The sequence below is a fragment of the Macaca thibetana genome, chromosome 6 (assembly GCF_024542745.1).
Source record: "Macaca thibetana thibetana isolate TM-01 chromosome 6, ASM2454274v1, whole genome shotgun sequence".
Lineage (NCBI taxonomy): Eukaryota > Metazoa > Chordata > Mammalia > Primates > Cercopithecidae > Macaca > Macaca thibetana.
In genome coordinates this window covers 66,476,804-66,500,374 of record NC_065583.1, presented here as the reverse complement: position 1 = coordinate 66,500,374, position 23,571 = coordinate 66,476,804, and the positions used below count along the sequence as shown (strand labels likewise).

The following is a 23,571-nucleotide window of genomic DNA, read 5'->3' as shown; positions in this document are numbered from 1 at the left end:
CTTCCAAGGCCTTGGGAGGATTAAGTGTAGTCAGGAACCACAAAGAAAATATACCCCTGTTCTTTGAAGGGATGGTTCTAAGTTGTGGCCTGATAGAGACACCAGCAGTTTTTTCTCATATATTAAAAGTTTCCCCTCTTTACATATAATAGGGGTACCCTTGGATATGGATAAGGATATCAATATTCAGGATAGTCATTTACGATGCCATTTTGAACTGGATATGCCAAGTGAGAAGGTCAACCTGATAAATTGAGTTTTGAAAAATTACAGACATAATATGCCCTGGCCAATATCTACGATGATCCTTGTGGCAAGGGCTGTCAGTCCAAATGTCTCCGGTTTGCCCACAAATTTGTAGGCTGCTACTATTAGCGAACATCATACAAGGGTCTGGAATTCCATGAGGGGGCATGTTTGGAAAGGCCCATGTGTTATTCTTTACATTATAGTCAAAGTGCTTACTTAGAGCATGCCATTTCTATTGGAACTTCCAACCAGAAAGAGAGGCTAGATTCTGAAAGCCCCCCAGTAGGGCTTCTGATCCTTTTAGATCACCTTTACTGCACTTTCCTCCCCAAATCTTTGAACTATCAGCAATTACAAGTGTGATTTGACAATGTTTGAGATATCCCAAGTATGGTCCTTCCCTGTTGCTTTTAAAGCAGTAATCCCAGCACTTTGGGAGGCTGAGGTGGGCAGGTCATCTGAGGTCAGGAGTTCAAGACCCAGCCTGGCCAACATGCTGAAACCTCATCTCTACTAAAAATACAAAAATTAGCCTGGTGTGGTGGCGGGCACTTGTAATCTCAGCTATTCGGGAGGCTAGGGCAGGAGAATCGCTTGAACCCAGGAGGGGGAGGTTGCAGTGAGCTGAGATTGTGCCACTGCACTCCAGCCTGGGCAACAAGAGTGAAACTCCGTCTCGAAAATAAAATAAATAAATAAAATTAAAGCAGAGGGAGGCATTTGTATTATCCGGTCAACTTTTCCCAGCCTGAGGGTGTGAAGCTTATTATGGGGGAGAGTGGTCTTTGGCACTGGGGGCAGAGTGTTTTTCTCAGAGGAGTTAGTTGCCCAGCTGAAAGTGCTCCCATACCATGTTCCTACTGCAAATAATAGAGTGAGTATAACAATTCCCACAAGGGAGGCATGGTAAGTAATTTCCATCTAAAATTGTTATTTGCCAAGATACATAGAATTTATCTTTAGAGTTCTATGAAGTTACAGATGTAACTCCATGGATAATTAAAAATGTCCTTGCAAATATGCCTCAAAAAGAAATTCTAATATTTGGCAGTAAATCTCAAAAGGAGAGGCAGAAATGACAAAAAGTATTTGATGAGGTAGGGGTGGAAATGAGTAAGAGGAGTAGTTCTCACTCAATGACTTCTCTTTCATGATTTTTAGCTTAAGGTCTCCTATTTCTTCACATTGATATTCAGGACGTTCCTGTGGGCTGTCAGGGGTTGTTCCCTCAGCTCTCCAGGCTTTGACTCAAGTGCAATGTATCCAGGAGTCTATTCCTGTACATTTTATTGCCGAAGGGGTTGAAAGAAGAACAGCGTAAGGCCTTTCCCAGTTTGGGCTTAGGAAAGCAGAGAGAGAAGGGAGAACCTTTAACAGTACCAAATCTCCTGGGTTAACAAGAGGTGGTCCTATTTCCTGGGGTTGGACTTTTGCTAATTGTGCTAATTCCTGTTAGAGATGAGCCAGAGAGGACATGCTTAACTAACTCAGAGGTTTCCTGATCTAATAGAAAATCACTGGTGAGGAAAGCCTGTCCATACAGCATCTCAAAAGGTCTGAGACCTACTTTTGAAGGGGTATTTCTTATTTGTATTAAGGCCTTGGGAAGAAGAGTGGCCCAAGGAAGGTGAATTTCTTGGGATAATTTTCTGAGGTGTCTCTTGATAATAACATTAGTTTTCTCTACGTTTCCTGCAGACTGGGGTCTCCAAGCACAATGTACATGATATTCTATGCCTAGTGCTATTGAGGCCCCTTGTGTGACAGCTGCCTTAAACATGGAGCCATTGTCACTTTGAAGGTACTTAGGTAGGCCAAAGCAGAGAGTTTTTTCATTAACTAACACTTTTATTACCTCAGAGGCTTTTTCTGTGCAGCATGCAAATGCTTCTACTCAATTAGTGAAAGTATCTACCCACACCAGAAGGTATTGAATGCCCTTCATCTTTGGCATGTGGGTGAAGTCTATCTGCCAGTCTTCCCCTGGATAACTTCCTATTCTTTGGTTTGAGGAGGAAGGAGTCCTATTCAGGGGACTATTTTTGAAAAAGACTTCACTGGCATTAACAACTTGTTTGAATGTTTCTAGTATGTTCTCTCCTGAAAACAATCTCTGGGCACGTTGATAAGTTTTATCCTTTACCAAGTTAAAAGTTTGGTGAAGGATTTTAAGGACTTTACATTGGCTAGAGGCTGACAAGTGGAGTTTGCCATTCTTTGACTGTAGACATCCTGAGGGCTGAAAAGTATACCCTCGAGAACTGGCCCATTCTATTTCTGTAGGGGAGTACTGAAGTTTAATTTCTCTTACAGAGCATCCCCAAATTAGAGGGGTTTGAAGTATGTTGATGTCTTGAGACTTCCTTGCCACTGACTTAGTTGCCTGATCAGCTAATCTGTTTTTTTCAGCTACTTTATCTGTTCCCTCTTGATGTCCCCTACGATGCATCACTGCTGTTTCTCATGGAAGGAAGACTGAGGATAATAATCTGTTAACTTCCTGGTGATATTTTATAGGAGATCCATTAGTGGTAAGAAAATATCTTTCCTTCCAAATGGCAGCAGGAGCATAGAGAACCAGGAAAGCATACTTGGAGTCAGCGTAAATATTAGCTACCTTTCCCTTGCTTAATTAAAGTGCTCTTTTAAGAGCTATTAGCTCAGCTAATTGAGAGCTTATGCCTGTAGAGAGAGCAGCACTTCAATGACATCATTTAGAGTGACTACTGCATATCCTGCCCTGCAGATTCTTTGTTCTACAAAAGACCTCCCATCTGTCAAGAGGGCCCAGAATGGGTTCTCTAGGGGAGTTTCCCTGAGATCTTTCCTGGCTGCTTAGGTCTGTATTATGACCTGTTCACAGTCGTGTTCAGGTTCCCCAGTTTTCTTAGGGAGGAAGGTGGCTGGATTTAGGCGAGAATAAGTTTTTAATGTGATGTTGGAATCCTTTAACAGAAGGGCCTAATATTTAATGAGTCAGCTATCTGTTAGCCAAAGGCTTCCCCTAGCGTACAGTAGTCCTGCCATGTTATGTGGGGTATAAACAGTTAAGTCATTTTCCAGGGTTAATTTGGAGGCTTCTGGGACCAGTGGGGCCACTGAGGCAATGTTTCAGATGCATGCTGGCCATCCTTTAGCCACCAAATCAAGTTCCTTACTTAGATAACCTGCTGGTTGTTGACCTGGTCCTCAGGCCTGTGTTAAAACTCCCAGGGCCATTCCCTTACTTTATGATACGTACAGGTTGAAGGCCTTCCCTCTAAGAAGGCTGAGAGTTGGTGTCTTAAGCAAGGTTTGTTTTAGATGGTCAGAAGCCTTTTGACTGTTAGGTTCCCAGGTTAAAAGATGAGTTTTAGCTCCCTGAGTTTCTTTTATGAGGTTAAATAACAAACAAGCTATTTCACCATACCCAGGTACCCATAGTCTACAAAATCCTGTAATGCCCAAAAATCCTCATAGTTGCTTGAGGGTCTTGGGGAGGGGGAAGCAGAAAATAGACTGAATCCTTTCTTCCCCTAATGCTCTGGTCCCCTCTGACAGCACTAAACCTTGGTATTTCACTGAGATGTTGCAAAGCAGGGCCTTGAATTTTGAAATCTTATATCCTCTGCTATTTAAGAAGTTAAGAAGAGCTTCAATGCCTTCATGAGAAGCTTCCTCAGCTGGGGCACAGAACAGAATATCATAAATGTACTGCAAGACCATAACTTGAGGGTGGGAAGTCTCAGAGAGATCTTTTGACAATGCTTGTCCAAACAGATGAGAACTATCTCGAACTCCCTGAGGCAGCACCGTACATATTAACTGGGCAGTTTGGCAGGAGGGATTTTCAAAGGCAAACAGGTATTGAAAATCAGGATGTAATGGTATGCAGAAAAAGACATCCTTTAAATCTAACACTGTAAACCATTTAGTTCCCTCAGGTATTTCAGTTAACAGGTATAGGGATTAAGGACTACTGGGTGGATTGGAACTACAGCTTCATTAATAAAGCAGAGGTCCTGAACTAGTCTCCATTCTCCATTGGGTTTCTGCACTCCTAATGTTGGGGTGTTGCATGGGCTATTACAGGGTTTGAGGAGGTTCTGCATCTTTAGGTTAATAATGGCTTCTAGCCCTTTCCTAGCCTCTGGCCTTAGGGGATATTGTCTTTAGTTAGGAAAAGAAGATGGATCTGTACTGGCCTAGAGATTATAGCTCAACCTATTCTTCCTTGAGTTGCGCACACTTCTTAATATTAGCTTCCATCAGGGAGAGACAAAGAGTTTGTCCTGGGGCTATACGGATGCTGGCCCCCATGTGAGGTAGAATATCTCTACCTGATAAAGGAGTGGGACTTTCAGGCATGATTAAAAAGCTATGTGTAAATAATAGGTCCCACCTCATCTGCAGCTAAGGGGTTAGAAAAATACTGGATTAGAGTTTTTCCTGAGACACCACTTACAGTTGTGCTATGAGAAAAGGGGAGGCCTGGAATCAAGAGGAGAAGAGAGAGACTGGCTCCAGTATCCAGAAGAAGATCTACCTTCCTTCCTTCAATTTCCAGAATCACGCAGGGCTCCTGTAATGGCAGTCTGGGCTGCTGGAGCCAGGGGTTTGTGCCCCGGGACCTGTCAGTCCTGCTGGACTATCAGACTGGTTCTGAACCCAGTGACCTCCATCTCCAGGGGCAGTTTGATCTCCAGTGGTCTCCGCCACAGACTGGACAGGGTTGAGGTGGCTTCTTCTTGCTGCCTGGGCATTCCTTCTTAAAATGCACTGACTTGCGACATTGATAACAGCTAGTGGATGTGCTCTGGGGATCCTGGACTTTGCAAGCTTGCAATGCTGCTACTAGAGCCTCTGTCCTTCTCTTGGTTTCCTCTCCTTTTCCTGGGCCTCCTCCTAATCCCTACTGTAAAAGGCCAAAGTGGCTATTCTCAGGAGGTTTTCTAGGGTGCTATTTGGTCCTATAGCTTGCTTCTGTAGTTTCATTCTAATATCGGGAGCTGCCTATGTAATCAACTTGTCCTTCAGGATGAGCTGTCCCTCAACTGAATTGGGGGATAAAGAAGTGTGTTTTATTAGTGCCTTTCTCAGCCTTTCCATAAAGGTTGTGGGATTCTCATCTGCTTTTTAGTCTATCATGGACAGCTTAATTCAGAAGTTTGGCCCTGGTTTTTCATAAGCCCTCTAACATGCATATTAAAAAGTGCTTCCTTTTCCATTCATCTACTGATTTATTGGGGTTCCATCAGGGTTGTCTGCCAGAACTGCTTCTCCTCCTGGTGGGAATGGAGTTTCCATTACTTCTTCACCTTCCCTATCCCCTTTTTTCTCTTTGGTCTACTGTAGCAGACAAGTTGCTCATCTCCATATTTTTCTGCTGGCTGCAGAACTGCCTGCTTCTCAGCTGCAGTAAGGGTCTGACCTAGGAGGAACATAACATCCCTCCATGTGAGGTCAAACACCTGAGTTAAATTTTGTAAAGTTTCTATATACCTATTGGGGTCATCAGAAAATTGGCCTAAGTCTCCCCTTATTTGCTTAAGGTCCTGTAATGAGAGGGCAACATAAACCCTCATGGCACCATTTCCATCAGGCATTTCCCGCAGAGGTAAAAAGTGGGGAAAGTGGGTAATACTGGAGATGGTAGAGCTGGAGGAGCTGATGGTATGACTGGAGGGGGTTCTGGATGAGGGGTACTGGAGGGTTGGGACATTCAATAGCTCTCTCAGATTGTTCCTGTGGAATCTGCTTTAGCTCTGGGGAACTATTCCCCGTGGGTTTGCCTACCATGGCTGCTAAGAGAACTAGGTTGATCATGCAAAACTTGTAAAGGTTTGTGTTGTGTTGCAGGGCAAAGAAAGCCTGTACATAGGAGACCTCAGACCGTTTGCCCTTCTGTCTACAGAAAAGATCTAATTGTTGGATAATATTAAAATCAAGACTCACCCCAGCAGGCCAGGTTTTTCTGTCCCCAAGAAGGTAAGAAGGCCATGCCCTTGTGTAACAGAATATGAGGTGATTTTTATTCAAAGTCTCAGGGTTAAAGGAGTCCCAGTGCTTCAGAATGCACTCCAGTGGAGTGCATGCTGAAGATGATTTGTTACCCATCTAGAAAGAGAAGTGAGAAAAAGGTGTCCCTGAAGTCTTCTTCCTTTCTGTGTGTGACCCAGGGTAGAGAAGAAGACAGTGGGAGTGTCCCCCTTGACTGTTTTTTGACTCCTTGGTTCCTGGCTCCCTGTTAAATGTGTCACCCATGGTTGTAGGAATGACCCTTCAAGCCATGGCAACAGAGATACTAAGCTATTGGGCTAGTCATGCTCACCCAAGTAGCTCTAGTCCTCTGCTTGTGATTTCCCTTTGACTTCCTAGACTTGTGTGACCTGTGTGCCTCCTTGCCACCCCACCCCTCACAAAAAGGATCTTGGGAAAGACTATATAAAAGGCAAGGCTCCTTCAATGGAGGGAATGTGATAGATTGTCTGCTATTATGGCCCATGCTAAAGCATTTACCCTTAGAAAAATGGTTCTGTTTAACTTCTGGACCTTAAAAATCCCCTTACTAATTAAGTACTGTCTTAATCAGAGACAGAATAGGTGTCTTAAAGGGACGTAGGGACCTAATGGCAATTTTCCTGCTAACGGGACAGTATCAGGACTAAAATTTGGCTGCAGAGGACATTTTACTCCTAATTGTTGAAGCCAGAACTTTCGCATTCACAGAAGCAGCATAAAGCCTGGTTTCCAATAGAAAGATGCAAAAAGGAAAAATTGGGAAGCTGCAGTGTACAGCAGAGTACCAGCAATGTGTCTTATAAAGAGGATTTATATTTCCATTAGGTGGCGCTGTTGGCTTAGAAATACCACGTGCTCACCAGAGGACTAGTAGTAAATGACCTCACTATGGGGGAAAGGGAAGACCTCTGTTCCTAGAAGATCGCAGTGGCATTCACCTGAGCTATCTCCCCAGTTATTACAGTATTTCTTGATCTTGCCTAACAGGATTACTTCCCCAGGCTGTAAAAACTCACACATATTCAATACACAGAGAGAATGAGACATAGCAACTACAGATAGAAAAAGAAGGAAAGTTTTGTGACAGAATAGCTGCGGATCCTTTAAAAACACCCGGGCAGGCTGTCAGAGGCTGAGTCCAGTCAAGAAGCCTTTGAATAACACCAGGGTGTGCCCCGGCCAGAAATTCTTAGTTACTTCAGGACTCTTCCCAGCCTCACACGATGGCTAAGGTTCCCTGTGAAAAGAAGCTGGTTTGAAGCATGACCAACATTCCCAATGACCCGTGGGTATTTGGGGGTTCTCCATGTTCTCCCCAGAAAGCCTGAAATCCAAGTCTTTAAGAATGGCTGTAACACTAAGCATATCTAGACAGCTGACAGATGCCCATTATTGATTTGGTTTTTTGTCTTGTTTTGAGACAGAGCCTTGCTCTGTCATCCAGGCTGGAGTGCAGTGGCATGATCTTGGCTCACTGTAACCTCCACCCCCTGGGTTCAAGCAATTCTCATGTGTCAGCCTCCCAAGTAGCTGGGACTACAAGTGTGCACCACTATGCCCAGCTAATTTCTTGTGTGTGTATTTTTAGTAGAGTTAGGGTTTCACCATGTTGCCCAGGTTGGTCTTGAACTCTTGAGCTCAGGCAATCTGCCCACCTCAGCCTCCCAAAGTGCTAGGATTACAGGCATGAGCCACTGTGCCTGGTCAATTTGATTTGATTTTAAAATGAAGGCCAAGAGCTTGGAATGAAAGGACAGATTTTGAGTTCACTCCTCTGCTCACCACCCTGATGAATGTTGTACCTTTGCTTCCTGACCAACGCACCATGACATTTAGGATTAGGCCTAAGGAGGTCTGGCAGACACAACTAAGTTACACAGAAGGGTGGCCCAGATGCTAAGTTACCAAACTCTTGCACTCTTGCCTCTCCCTTAGTTCTTACCTATGACCTTGTGAGGGATTTCCTAAGATCAGCTGGTGGAGAGAGAAAAACATAAAGCTCTCCCAGTAGAAAGAGCTTTGAGCAGCACATGTAGTCATTAACTGTGGGGGGAGGAAAAAGTGGCCAGAGGTAGAGATATTCAAGAACTCCTGGGAAGTGGTAAACAGCTCTGTTGGCTGGTCAGGGCCTGAAGAGAAAAAGGGAGAAATATTAGAAGATAGGATCAAGGAAGTCTGGAGAAGGAGCACATGTATTGATGTTTGTGATTCAGGTCAGTGCCTACCAGATCATTCATCACAAAGGGGTTACACAGGAAGGCTCATCCTGTGCTGGTAGCCAGCCTCTGTTCTCAGGCACTCCGGTGTTTTCACGGTAAGTTTGTGACTAGAGTAATCACGGTGGCAGGGATGGAAGCTATGCCGAAGCCTGATAGCACAGGCCCTTCTTATCAAAGATACTCTAGTTACCACCATTGCTAAATGTCAATGTCAGAAACCAATACTAGCCAGGTGCAGTGGCTCACATCTGTAACCCCAGCACTTTGGGAGGCCAAGGCAGGAGGATCACTTGATGCTAGGAATTTGAGACCAGCCTGGGAAACATAGTGAGACCCCATTTCTAAAAAAATTAGGCATGGTGTTTCATACCTGTAGTCTCAGCTACTCAGGAGGCTGAGGCCGGAAGATCACTTGAGCCCAGGAGTTCAGGGCTACAGAGAGCTATGATTGTGCCACACTGCACTCTAGCCTGGGCAACAGAGTGAGACTCTGTCTCAAGAATAATCAATTTCTTTAATAAAAATTTTAAAAAGAAACAGACAGGCACAATGGCTCATGCCTGTAATCCCAGCACTTTGGGAGGTCAAGGCAGAAGCATTGCTTGAACCCATGAGTTCAAGACCAGCCTGGGCAACATAGGGAAACCCCATCTCTACAAAAATGTAAAAACTAGTTGGATGTGGTGGCACACTTGTGGTCACAGCTACTGGGAAGCCTGGGAGGTCGAGGCTGCACTGAGTCGTGATTGCATCACTGCTTCACTGCTTTCCAAACTGGGCAACAGAATAAGACAGGAATGAAGGAAGGGAGGGAGGGAGGGAAAAGAAACTAATACTGAGGCCTAAATATGGCATTCATTCCCTCAAGGAAGCCAACAAATCATTTGGTGACAAGTTGATTTCCTTACACACTAGAGAAGCAGTGATTCATCTTTACCGGGATGGATGTGTTGTCCAGGTAAGATTTGCCTTCTTTGCCTATACTGCCTATATCAACACGATTATTGGAGGGTTCATATAGTATGTGACTTACCAGTAAGAGATCCTATATAACATCTACTTGGACTAAGGGACCCACTTTATAGCAATGTAACAATGAGCACATGTTCACAGGATCCACTGGTCCTATCATTTACCACTCCACCCAGAAGGTTGCCAATGTGATAGAACATTGGAATGACCTGTTAAAGACACAGCTATGGTTCCAGCTTGTGAATGTCAGCCAGTTGAGGTATAGTCCTTCAAGATAAGATATAAACATTGAATCAACAGACATTAAGTAGTTAAAATACATAGGACTCGGAATGAAGGGGTATGAGTAGAAATAACCCCTGATATAGTCTGAATGTTTTTGTCCCCCAAAAACTCCTATGTTGACATCTTAAACCCTAAGTTGATGGTATTAGGAGGTGGGGCCTTTGCAAAGTGATTAGGTCATGAGAGTGGCCCCTTCAGGAATTGGATCAGTGCCCTTATAAAAAAGGCCCAAGAAAGCCAGATCATTTCTTCCAACATGCAAGTTTACAGTAGAAGTTGCAGTCTGCAACCAGAAGAAGGCCTTTGCCAGAACTCAATTATGCTGGTACCCTGATCTCAGACTTCCAGCCCCCAGAACTGTGAGAAATAAATTTCTGTGGTCTGTAAGCCACCCAGTGTGTGGTATTTTGTTATAATAGTCCAAATGGACCAAGATTTGGACCAAACCCAAATGGACAGATCTTCTCACCATCACTTCCAGTGAACCACTTATGTTTTTTGGCATTCCTGTCCTTACAAGTTTAGGTTCTGCAGGATTAGAAATTTTAGTCTATGGGCATGGAATACACACAACAGAGTTCTACTAAACCTAAAGTTATGACTGTTTCCTGATCATCTAGGGATCCTCTAAAGAAGTTAATAGACTAGCAGGCATAACTGATGAGGATTGTGATAAGGAGACATGGTTGCTGCTACATAGTGGGAGCAGGGAGAATGTCAGTGGTTCAGTGGGATGCCCCTTAATGCTTCCATAGCCTTCCAAGTGCAAGATCACCAGGGACCCAGACTCATCAGGGTCTGGTCATCCCATTAGGTGAGCAACCTAGACCAGTAGAAGCATTAACCGAAGAGGAGGGGATCCCAGAATGAACATTCTGTGAAGGAGAGGATGAATATCCCCACAGCCTGGGAACAACTGCAGCAGCATCCCACCAACCACCCTGCTGTTAGGTCCTTCCATCAGGGGTATGATTAAGGCCATAAATTAATGACAGAGTGAACTTAACATGGGCACATTGATAAGCAATACAAAGGACATAGTGTGAAAGATGCACTCATGCCCTGTGCGTATCCCCTTGACACACCCTGGAGGTGATCTGAAGATAACTCCCTTACTGTCCAGTGGCTTCCTGTGCCTCCCAGTCCACGGGCACTCTCCATCCCAGGACTGTGCTTGGCTCACACACGGGGCAGGCTGGAAGTACCAGGGAGTTAATGTCTCAGAGACTGTCAACCAGAGTTGGAGTTGATAATGACCCAGCTTTCTCACCTCTTGATGGGAAATGTTCGGATTATTTTCCACAGTTTCTTAGAGGGATATTAATAAGACTGAGCTCCATTCACCCTCAAAAGTTACCCATTATTAATGCAGCTTCAATGGCTTTCTTCCTTTTCCTGACTCACTTCCCCACTTTCACCCATGGCGTCCTGGGATCACCTTCCTATTCAACTCCTTATACCCAAATCCTTGACTAAAGTCTACTTTGGGGGGAAACCCAGGCTAAGATAAAAAGACAAAGAAAATTATCATATTTTCTAATTAATAGAATAATATGTGGCCAATGAAAATATGTACATAATACAGAATATGTACATAATACAGAAATACAGAAAGACACGTGGATTACAATGTTAACTGAAAAACAATAATTTGTCTATTCTCATTACAACTACAAATAAGTAAAAACAGATCCTTGTGGATGGAAATATACAGGGATGATCATCACTTTGTTGGGGCTGAGGAAAAACATTTTTTAAGGAGGGAGAAATCAGAGTGTTAAAGTGCCCAGGGTTCAAGTGAGATAAGCGTGACATTACTCCCTGTTGTGTTTGGACTTTTGTGCACAGCATTGTTCTCAGCAGTCACAGATCTGCTGGTTGTAGCAAGATCACCACCATCCTGGGTACTGCCAATTCTTTTCCCCAAAGCTGCCCATTTACTCACAAAGGATGGGAAAGCTCAGCTGTCTCTGGCTGTGACTGTAGAAAGCCTAGATTAGAGAAGCCAGACTAACAATGTGCAATCCTCATAAATTAACCTTGGTTTGGAAGAAAAGCTTGACTTACAGGTTGGGATATTCAGTAGCAAAACCCTGTACCCCACAAACTACAATTAAGTATAACCTGTCTTCTGAGTCTAAGGGGGCATGACTAAGCCACAAGAATGACCTTATATGGCCTCTGGCATTGGAAATGTTCCTTTTTACTGAGAAAAAACAGATTAGCCTATGCCAATGGCCAGACCATAAATGAAAAAGATTTAGTTATTTACCATATAAAAATATAAAGCATTTGGGGGGAAAGTATACTACAAAAAAGAAAGTCAGAGCTGGGTGTGGTGGTGTGCTCCTATAATCCCAGCTATTTGGGATGCTAAGGCAGGAGGATCACTTGAGTCCAGGAGATAAGAGACCAGCCTGGGCAACACAGGGACACCCTCATCTCAAAAAAAGAAAAATTCAAGAGCTAAACAAGAAACTGGGGGGAAAAAATCTTGCAATAAATATGGTAAAGGGTTAATATCCTTAATAAATAAAAAAAAGAAGACAGATGGTGAATAATCTTTATTCATCAACTTCACCAACATATTTGCCCTGAACAGGACTGTCAGCTCTCAGCAGATATCTGGAACTCTACGCTGACTTAGGAGGAAAATTTAAATGCTCTACTGGTAAAAAGAAGTCAGCATTTGTCAGTGGCAGTAGAACTGCTAGAAACTGTAGAGAAATCCAGGAAAAGCATGGTTTCATTTCCATGTTTTTACCCTGAGCAAAACAAGGAAAGGAAAGTGTTATATTGGGGCTGAACTGGCACATTTAAAATATAGAACAACTTAAAACCCTGTGATCTGGGGCTTCCTGAAAGTTAACAAAAATCTAGCAAGCTACAAGGGAAATAAATAATAGGAGAATCATTCAACAACAGCTCTGTCTTTAATAAAGCTAATATTTTGACAATTTTATGAAGTTTGTGTGGTTTTTGTTTTGTGGTAAGCTCAGAAGTAATCACAAAATATAATATGAAGGCATTATTGTAATAAAATAAAAACAACAAAAACAGATTGAACTAAGAGCAAAGGAAATCAATTCAATACCTTGCATTTCTCAAGGACTGATAGCCACACAGAAGGAGATGGCTACCAATACTGTAATTTGAGGGGCCCTAGAAAGGCTCCAGTGGAGATAATTCCTCTCATTTCCTCCACTGAAATTCAGCCTTTGAAATTTAATTCGTTAAGATCTCCAATGCCTTTGGTTTCTTATGCAAATAAGGACAAGGATATCAACCTAAAGTCATTTCCAACTCTCACCCTTTGGGGAGGATCTTTTTCAAGGCCCCAGTGGAAAGAGAATTGAGACTAGAAAGTGAGGTGAGAACCCTAAAAAGGGGAAACCTGGGAGGAGGCAAATACACATTTCTAACCATTCTGTTTCTACCAAGGTCAGCATATGTCCCAGGCACACATCACACAGGCATATCTGAAAGGGAGAGAACTGACAAGGAAACCTGCATAGATTCTAGAGCAGGTGCTTGCTAAGGTGTAACCTGCTGGCTTAGAAAGCACTGGCAAAGACACAGGGTTACAGACATCAACTTCTTAGCAGATCTCCTTCCATTCATCGCCTCAGCCTTTGGGGCTTCTTCAGAATTTCACAACTGCACCTGTTGTTGTTGTTTGTTGTTGTTGTTGTTGTTATGGAGTTTCACTCTGTTGCCCAGGGTGGAGTGCAATGGCGCTGGGTCAGCTCCCTGCAACCTACGCCTCACAGGTTAAAGCGATTCTCCTGTCTCAGCCTCCCAAGTAGCCAGGATTACAGGGGCCCACCACCACACCTGGCTAATTTTTGTATTTTTAGTAGGGACAGGGTTTCACTATATTGACCAGGCTGGTCTGGAACTCCTGACCTCAGGTTATCCACCTGCCTCAGCCTCCCAAAGTGCTGGTATTACAGGCTTCAGCCACTGCACCTGGCCACAAAGGAACCATTTCAAAGAAGTTTCCCCCAAGATGAATAACTGCCCCAGTGGTGGGCTTCCAACTTCCCTGCAGTCAGTGCCTGCCTTCTCTGTATTTGCATATCTTGCTGGGTTTTAACAAGAAAAAGAGTTGGTCACAGGTGAATTAACAGCTCAGGAAAAGCAAGACTGTTTTTCTGAGAAAATAAAATAAAAAGCTAAAAGCTTGCAAAGTCACCAGATGCTGAATGCCTCAGAAAAAGAATTACTTTGTAATACTGCTTTGAAATGAGCTTCCTAAGCAGATGAGGTTCTCCTTCGTTGTAAACCACCTCCCAGCAAACCAGATATTCAGGTCATTCTCCTTACCTTCTGGGGATATCTCCATAGTTTAGAAAGCAAGATCACAATTTTTCTTTTCTTTTCTTTTCTTTTCTGAGACAGGGAGCTCTGTTGCCCAGGCTAGAGAACAGTGGCAGGATCACCACTCACTGCAGCCTCAGGCTCCCAGGGTCAAGCGATTCTTCCACCTCACCCTCCTGAGAAGCTGAGACTACAGGCATGCTAGCTTGCCCAGCTAATTTTTTTTTTAATAGAGATGGGACTCTCCCTATGTTGCCCATGCTGGTCTCAAACTCTTGGACTCAAGAGATCCTCCTATGTCGGCCTCCCGAAGTGCTGAGATTACAGGCATGAGCCCCCATGCCTAGTCATAAGGTCACTAAATTCCAAAGAAATCTAACATTTCTTTAGCACTTACCAATGTCAGGCACGATAAAAGTGACTTTCATGCATTTAATCCTCAACTCACCTCTATTTTGGGTATGAGGATTATTATCCCTGTTTTGCAAATGTAGGAGCCGGTACTTACAGAGCTCAAACCTCTGCCCAAAGTCAGCAACTGGGGCAGAGCCAGACAGCAAAGTAAAAAGAAAAGCCTGCTGACACTACAGCTGGAGCCCTTCCCCTTCCGCACTCTACTCTCAGATTCACAAATATGGGGAAAAAGTGCACCTAAACTCGGCCAAGATCTACAAAGGTCAATTGAACAAAGGAGCTAGAAATACTTGGGCGAGCTTTACTGGGGAAAGTGGAAAGGGAGGTAAGAAGTGGCTCCTCCACTACTTAAATATCATCAGTGCAGTAATTCATGCAGCAAGTACTTATTGAGCTCCTGCTATGTGCTAAACAGTGTTCTGAGCATGGGAGATGGACTAGAAGGGGACAAACCAAACACTAACCTCATAGAGTTTAGATTGATAATGAAGACATACAACACGGCAGCTGGCAGTGAGAGACAGGACTAGCTGAATTTCCTAGGCCAACTAAGAATCCCTAAGCCTAACTGGGAAGAGGACTGCATCCACATTTAAACATAGGGCTTGCGACTTAGCTTACACTCGATCAATAAGGTAGTAAAGAGAGCTCACTAAAATGCTAATTAGGCTAAAACAGGAGGTAAAGAAATAGCCAATAATCTATCGCCTGAGAGCACAGGGGGAGGAACAACGATTGGGATATAAACCCAGGCATTCTAGCCTGGCAACCCCCTTTGGGTCCCCTCCCATTGTATGGGAGCTCTGTTTTCACTCTATTAAATCTTGCCAACTACACACTCTCTGGTCCATGTTTGTTCCCATTTGAATTGAGCTTTCGCTCACCATCCACCGCTGCTGATTGCCGTCTTTGCAGACGCCACCACTGACTTCCACCCCTCCCTATCTGGCAGGGTGTCCACTGCACTTCTGATCCAGCAAAGCAGCACCCATTGCCGCTCCCAACGAGGCTAGAGGCTTGCCATTCGTCCTGCACTGGCTAAGTGCCTGGGGTTTGTCCTAATCAAGCTGAATAGAGCTAAAACACTCACCGCATGGCCCAAGATTCCATTCCTTGGAATCTGTGAGGCCAAGAACCCCAGGTCAGAGAACAAGAGACTCGCCGCCATCTTGGAAGTGTCCTGCCACCTTCTTTGGAGCTCTAGGAGCAAGGATCCCCCGGTAACATTTTGGTGACCACAAAGGAACTCTCCAAAGTGATGAGTAATACTGGACCACTTTCACTTGCTATTCTTTCTGTCCTTCCTTAGAATGGAGGAAAATACCAGGCACCTGTTGGCCAGTTAAAAAAATGATTAGTGTGGCCCCGAACTTAAAACTTAGGTGTGAGGCTGTCTGGGAAAGGGCTTTCTAACAACTCCCAACCCTTCAGTGTTGGGAGCATTGATCTGCCTGAAACCAGTTTCTGCTTTCAGTTTTCCTGGGGAAGCAGAGGGCCGACTAGAGGCAGAAAGCTGTCATCCAAAACTCCTGGCATTAGCCAGTTGAGATCAATGGTGCAGCCAGAAGTTTCTACTCAACAGTTGCCCATGCGTGTGCTGCTACCTTTCCTTCTGACCCATACCTCCTGGGTCCCAACAACGACTTTCTTGAAAGTGTAGCCCCAAAATTCTCCTTACCTCTGAATCTACTTCCTCCAACCCCTGCCTCCTAGGTACTAATGCTTCAGACTTTCACTTCCTCTCCCAAGCATTAGAACAAGTTGTATCTCCAAAGGGATCTAGGGAAGCTCGATGCTGCATCCTTAGGCATCTAGGCTATGAACCCAGGGAGTCTTGTCCCTGGTGCCCCTCCCAATTTAGGTATACAGCTCTTGACATGGACAGTTATGTGACACCCATCCCTCACCACCCTTGCCAGGGCCCCAAGTTTGTAAATGGCTAGTAGGATTGCTCTCCCTTTGTGTAGATGCTCTCCTCCCCCATTTTCTACCCAGCTTACCCCTACACAATACAATCTCCAACCCTTGGCTTCTTGGCCAGGGCCTTGGAACTGACAACCCAGTACTCTAACAACTGGAACTGGGTCTACAACAGCATAATAGATCAAGATGAAAACGAATTGAGTAAATTAAAAGGGAGGCACATATTCCTATAGTGGCAAATGGGGGAAACAAGTGAATGTCCTTCCGCTGTGTTCCTAAAATCCATCTACAAAGAAAAGGGAAGAAGAAAGAGAGAGACAGAGAGGAGAGAGAGAGAGAAAAAGAGGGAGTCAAAGAGAGAGAGAGAGAGAGAGAGAGAGACAGAAAGTCGAAGAGAGAAACAAAGAGAGAGATCCCAGTAGTAGCAACTGCTTTGCTAACAGAAGAAAGTAGAAAATTAGTCTTTAGAGGAAACCTCATTGTGAGCACATTTCACAGTTCAGAACTATCCTAAGTCAAAAAAAGAAAAAGGGGGTAGCTTACTAACTCAAAAATCTTAAAGTATAGGGCTATTCTGTTTAAAAAAAAAAAGATAATTTAACATTAATCACTGAAAATTTCCTTAATCCAGCAGATTTCCTAACAGGAAATTTATATCTTGATTACCATACAAAGGTCCAACCAGACCTAGAAGGAACCCCCTTCAGGACAGAATGATAGATGGTTCCTCCCAGGTGATTGAAACACACACACACACACACACACACACACACACACACACACAATGGGCATTCAGTAATTGAGGGAAACTCTTGTAGAAGCAGAGTTAGGAAAACTGCCTAACAATTGGTCTGCTCAAACATGAGAGATGTTTGCACTCAGCCAATCCTTAAAGTACTTACAGAATCAAAAAAACTATCTCAATTCTGACTCAAAAGGTTACCCACACCCTCTCTGAAATGAATTTGCATAAGAACTGTTGTTTGTGGTAATGCATCTTGATGGGGCAACTGGGTTGTTATGAAATATTCAGGAACCCAGCCCAGCTCTAGAACTCACCCCTAAGCACAAAAGCAACATTGGGCATGCTGGTAAAGGACCACTAGAATCCAGCACTCTGGACCCCTTTCTTTGTGGTCAAGAAAGGTGGGAAAAGTGGCGCAGGACTGCTACATCAGTGAGTGTAAACTAATCTGATAAGCAGAGGTCCATGGGTGGTTACACATGCTGAAAAGAAATAAGCATTAGGACCATAGAGGATGCTCTAGGACTAATGCTCATCAGAAAATGACTAGGGGTGCTATCATCCCTATGTTCTTTTTCAGATGGGGAATGTTCCCCCCAAGGCAAAAACGCCCCTAAGATGTATTCTGGAGAACTGAGACCAATTTGACCCACAGATGCTAAGAAAGAAATGACTTATATTCTTCTGCAGTACCGCCTGGCCACAATATCCTCTTCAAGGGGGGAGAAATCGGGCCTTCTGAGGGAAGTATAAATTATAACACCATCTTACATCTAGAACCCTTTTGTAGAAAAGAAGGCAAATGGAGTGAAGTGCCGTATGTACAAACTTTCTTTTCATTAAGAGGACAACTCACAGTTATGTTAAAAGTGTGATTTATGCCCTACAGGAAGCCCTCAGAGTCTACCTTCCTACCCCAGCATCCCCCAACTCCTTCCCCAACTAATAAGGACCCCCCTTCAACCCAAATAGTCCAAAAGGAGATAGACAAAGGCATAAACAATGAGCCAAAGACTGCCAATATTCCCTGATTATGCCACCTCCAAGTGGTGGGAGGAGGAGAATTTGGCCCAGCCAGAGTGCATGTACCTTTTTCTCTCTCAGACTTGAAGCAAATTAAAATAGATCTAGGTAAATTCTCATATAACCCTGATGGTGATATTGATGTTTTTCAATGGCTATATTGATGTTTTACAAGGACACTTTAAAAAAGATTGTCCAAATAGAAATAAGCTGCCCCCTCATCCATGCCCCTTACGTCAAGGGAATCACTGGAAGTCCCACTGTCCCAGGGGACAAAGGTCCTCTGAGTCTGAAGCCACTAACCTAGTGATCCAGCAGCAGGACTGAGGGTGCTTGGGGCAAGCACCAGCCCATGCCATTGCCCTCACAGAGCCCTGGGTATGCTTGACCATTGAGGGCCAGGAGGTTAACTGTCTCCTGGACACTGGCCCAGCCTTCTCAGTCTTACTCTCCTGTCCCAGACAACTGTCCTCCAGATCTGTCACTATCTGAGGGGTCCTAGGACAGCCAGTCACTAGATACTTCTCCCAGCCACTAAGTTGTGACTGGGGAACTTTACTGTTTCCACCTGCTTTTCTAATTATGCCTGAAAGCCCCACTCCTTTGTTAGGGAGAGACATTCTAGCAAAAGCAGGGACCATAATACACTTGAACATAGGAGAAGGAACACCCATTTGTTGCCCCCTGCTTGAGGAAGGAATTAAGTCTGGGCAACAGAAGGACAATATGGACAAGCAAAGAATGCCCATCTTGTTCAAGTTAAACTAAAGAATTCTGCCTCTTTTCCCTACCAAAGGCAGTACCCCCTTAGACTGAGGCCCAGCAAGGACTCCAAAAGATTGTTAAGGACCTAAAAGCCCAAGGCCTAGTGGAACCATGCAATAGTCCCTGCAATACTCCAATTTTAGGAGGACAGAAACCCAACGGACAGTGGAGGTTAGTGCGAGATCTCAGGATTATCAGTGAGGCCGTTGTCCCTCTATACCCAGCTGTACCTAACCCTTATATTCTGCTTTCCCAAATACCAGAGGAAGCAGAGTGGTTTACAGTCCTGGACCTTAAGGATGCCTTTTTCTGCATCCCTGTACATCCTGACTCTCAATTCTTGTTTGCTTTTGAAGGTCCTTCAAACCCAACATCTCAACTCACCAGGACCATTTTACTCCAAGGGCTCAGGGATAGCCCCCATCTATTTGGCCAGGCATTAGCCCAAGATTTGAACCAGTTCTTATACCTGGACACTATTGTCCTTCAGTACATGAATGGTTTACTTTTAGCTGCCCATTCAGAAACCTTGTGCCATCAAACCACCCACGTGCTCTTAAACTTTCTCGCCACCTTTGGCTACAAGGTTTCCAAACCAAAGGCTCAGCTCTGCTCACAGCAGGTTAAATACTTAGGGCTAAAATTATCCAAAGGCACGAAGGCCCTCAGTGAGGAACTTATCCAGCCTACACTGGCTTATCCTCATCCCAAAACCATACTAACTGTTGGATGTGTCTCCCCCTGCACTTCAGGCCATACATATCAATCCCTGTACCTGAACAATGGAACAACTTCAGCACAGAAATAAACACAGCTTCCATTTTAGTAGGATTTGTTGTTTCCAATCTGGAGATTACCCATACCTCAAACCTCACCTGTGTAATTTTAGTAATAATATAGAAACAACCAACTCCCAATGCATCAGTTGGGTAACTCCTCCCACAGGAATGGTCTGCCTACCCTCAGGAATAATTTTTTGTTTGTAGTACCTCAGCCTATCATTGTTTAAATGGCTCTTCAGAATCTATGTGCTTCCTCTCATTCTTAGTGCCCCCATGACGATCTACACTGAACAACATTTATACAATTATGTCATACCTAAGCCCCACAACAAAAGAGTACCCATTCTTCCTTCTGTTATTGGAGCAGGAGTGCTAGGCAGACTAGACACTGGCATTGGCAGCATTGGCAGTATCACAACCTCTACTCAGTTCTACTATAAACTATTTCAAGAACTAAATGGTGACATGGAATGGGTCACCGACTCACTGATCACCTTGTAAGAATAACTTAACTCCCTAGCAGCAGAAGTCCTTCAAAATCGAAGAGCTTTAGACTTGCTAATGGCCAAAAGAGGGGAAACCTGTTTATTTTTAGGGGAAGAATGCTGTTATTATGTTAATCAATCTGGAATTGTCACTGAGAAACTTAAAGAAATTAAAGATTGAATACAATGTAGAGCAGAGGAGCTTCAAAAGACTGGACCCTGAGGCCTCCTCAGCCAATGGATGTCCTGGATTCTCCCCTTCTTAGGGCCTTTAGCAGCTATAAGATTGCTGCTTCACTTTGGACCCTGCATCTTTAACGTCCTTGTTAAGTTTGTCTCTTCCAGAATTGAAGCTGTAAAGCTACAAATGGTTCTTCAAATGGAACCCCAGATGAGTCCCTGACTAAAATCTACCGCGGACCCCTGGACCAGCCTGCTAGCCCATGCTGTGATGTTGATGACATCAAAGGCACCCCTCCCAAGGAAATCTCAACTGCACGACCCCTACTAAGCCCCATTTCAGCAGGAAGCATTTAGAGCGGTCGTCAGCCAACCTCCCCAACAGCACTTGGGTTTTCCTGTTGAGAGGGAGAACTGAGAGACAAGACTAGCTGGATTTCCTAGGCCAACTAAGAATCCCTAAGCCTAGCTGGGAAGGTGACCGCATCCACATTTAAACATGGGTCTTGCAACTTAGCTCACACCCAACCAATAAGGTAGTAAAGAGAGCTCACTAAAATGCTAATTAGGCTAAAACAGGAGGTAAAGAAATAGCCAATCATCTATTGTCTGAGAGTGCAGGGGGAGGGACAATGATCAGGATATAAACCCAGGCATTCTAGCTGGCAATGGCAACCCCTTTTGGGTCCCCTCCTGCTGTATGGGAGCTCTGTTTTCACACTATTAAATCTTGCAACTGCACACTCTCTGGTCCGTGTTTGTTCCAGTTTGAACTGAGCTTTCGCTCGTCATCCACTGCTGCTGATTGCCGTTGTTGCAGATGCCGCCACTGACTTCCACCCCTCCAGATATGGCAGGGTGTCCATTGCACTTCTGATCCAGCGAAGTGGCACCCATTGCCACTCCCAATCAGGCTAGAGGCTTGCCATTGTTCCTGCATGGGCTAAGTGCCCGGGGTTCATCCTAATCAAGCTGAATAGAGCTATAACACTCACCACATGGCCCAAGATTCCATTCCTTCGAACCATTGAGGCCAAGAACCCCAAGTCAGAGAACAAGAGGCTTGCTACCATCTTGGAAGCAGTCTGCCACCATCTTGGGAGCTCTAAGAGCAAGGACCCCCGGTAACAGAAGCATGGGCTATGAAGAAAAACAAGGAAAAGTGGTGTGATTTTGGAAAGGGTGACCAGGGAAAGCCTCTCCAAACAGATGACACTTGAGCAAGAGCCCTACCTGAAGCAAAGGATTCAGTCATTCACAGGGCTGAAGGAAGTGTTTAGGCTGAGGTGCCATAAGTGCAAAAACTCTGAGGAGTTGATCGGACCTGTTCCAGGAACAGCCAGGCCAGTAAGCCTGGAGTTCCATGAGTGAGGAAGACTGGTAGGAGAGGAGGCCAGAGAACCAGCTATGGGACAGGTAATATGGACTGTGCTTCTCAAAATTTAGCCTGTCTCGGTCTCACTAGCATACACTGTGTGTGAAAACTCATTTTGCTGGCTACCCCCAGAGTTTCTGCCTCAATAGGTGGGGCCTGGGAATTTGCATTTCTAACAAGTTCCCAAGTGATACTGATCCTGCTGGCCTGGGGACCACACTATGGGAGCTTTCCAAGTCCTGATAAGACTTTGAATTTTGTTCTAAATGTGACTGGAAGCATTGGCAGATTCGGAGCAGAGGATGTGGAAGCCATTACAAGAGTTCAGGCAAGAAATAGCGATGGTCTAGAATGAAAGCAGCTGTGCTGGAAAGTGGGGAAATGGTCGGACTCAGACACTCTGAAGGTAGTACTGATGTACTTGCTCATGGACTGATGTGACATGAGAGGCAAAGAGAAATCAAGAGGTAAGTCCTAGGTTGTAGACTGACCTACTGAGTGGAAGCATTTGCTGAAATGGGAAGATAGGTTTGGAATTGGATTTCATTTTGAACACAATTATTTTGAGATTCCCATTAGACATCCAAGTGGGGTAGTGAGTGGGCAGATAACTTACATGTCTCAAGCCTTGGGAGATGTCCAGGACAGAGGTACAAACTTGAAAGGTATATTTTTATAACCAATATGTATAATAATAGGGCTGGATGAGATCATGAGAGAGTGAGTGTAAATACTCACTCTCATGGCCCAAATACTGAGCCCTGAGGCACACAGAGTAGACAGAGAAGGAACAGCCTATGAAATAGGAAAAACCCAGGAGAATAAAAGCTGTGGAAACCAAGAGAAAAGGTGTTTCCATAAGAAGGTCATAACCCAATGCTGATAGAGTAAGAGGAGGACCAAGACGTGACCACTGGAGTTGGCAACCTGTACCGGGAATCATTTGGTGAATTGGTGGCCAGAGCTGGATTTACCGTAAGGCTAATGAAGCTTAATTTCAAGGCCCCTCACTTCCACAGGAGCATCAAAATTCCCAGAAAGGGCACTAGCAAGATATTCACAAGTTGATATGTTTTTGTAAAATTTGCAAAGGTAAAACTAAGACTTCTATTAAATTTCTCTTTTCACTTTGACTTCCCGTCTGTCAAAAGGCACTGATGTGGCCAAGGGCACTTTTGGAATCTGGCTAAGGGCAAGTTGAGTTGGGGATACATTTATTTTGTGTTTACCAGGGTATATTATATGATTCATGGTCACTTTCATATAGAATAGTTATTATCAGTTGTTCTGGAAGGTGAGATCTTTGGTTATCACATCTTCTGGAGTTTTCCATGATTTATAGTAAGGGAGATGGGAGCTTGGAAAATAGACCAAATGCCACTAAGTGTCACCAAAGAATCTGTACCTCAAGAGTTTCTCCTGGTGCCTGCCTTACATTCTAATCTCGCGTGGACATGAGAGAGAAAGGGAGGGTCATCAGAAATTGTATTTTAATCAGCTAGGGCACGGGTTTTAAAAGTTTTACCCATTGTTATTTTTGTTGGTATCTGGTTTTAATAGAAGAGACTATTCAATTAAAATCTTACAGGATCACTCATTATTTGTCAGAAACAGAAGCAGTTTTAAAGTCAATTGGGCCTCATGCATCCTGGTTCCCCAGTAGCCAACCCAGCCCCTAAGGACTGTACTTTGACAACTGTTGATGTGGGCATTTGGATTTCTCTGACTTGCATCACAGTTACATACACTATTAGAGCAAAAGGAGAATTGTTTGGACTCCAAATTTCACATGGGCAGACTAAACCTAAGTTAAGTTTGGCCTTGCCTACCTACC

At 44.2% G+C, this 23,571-nt stretch overlaps 1 pseudogene; it reads left to right on the top strand.

Annotated features, from left to right (window-relative positions):
- The first annotated feature begins 5,877 nt into the window (after positions 1–5,877).
- Positions 5,878–20,719, top strand: LOC126956136 (syncytin-1-like; annotated as a pseudogene).
- Positions 20,720–23,571: the final 2,852 nt, after the last annotated feature.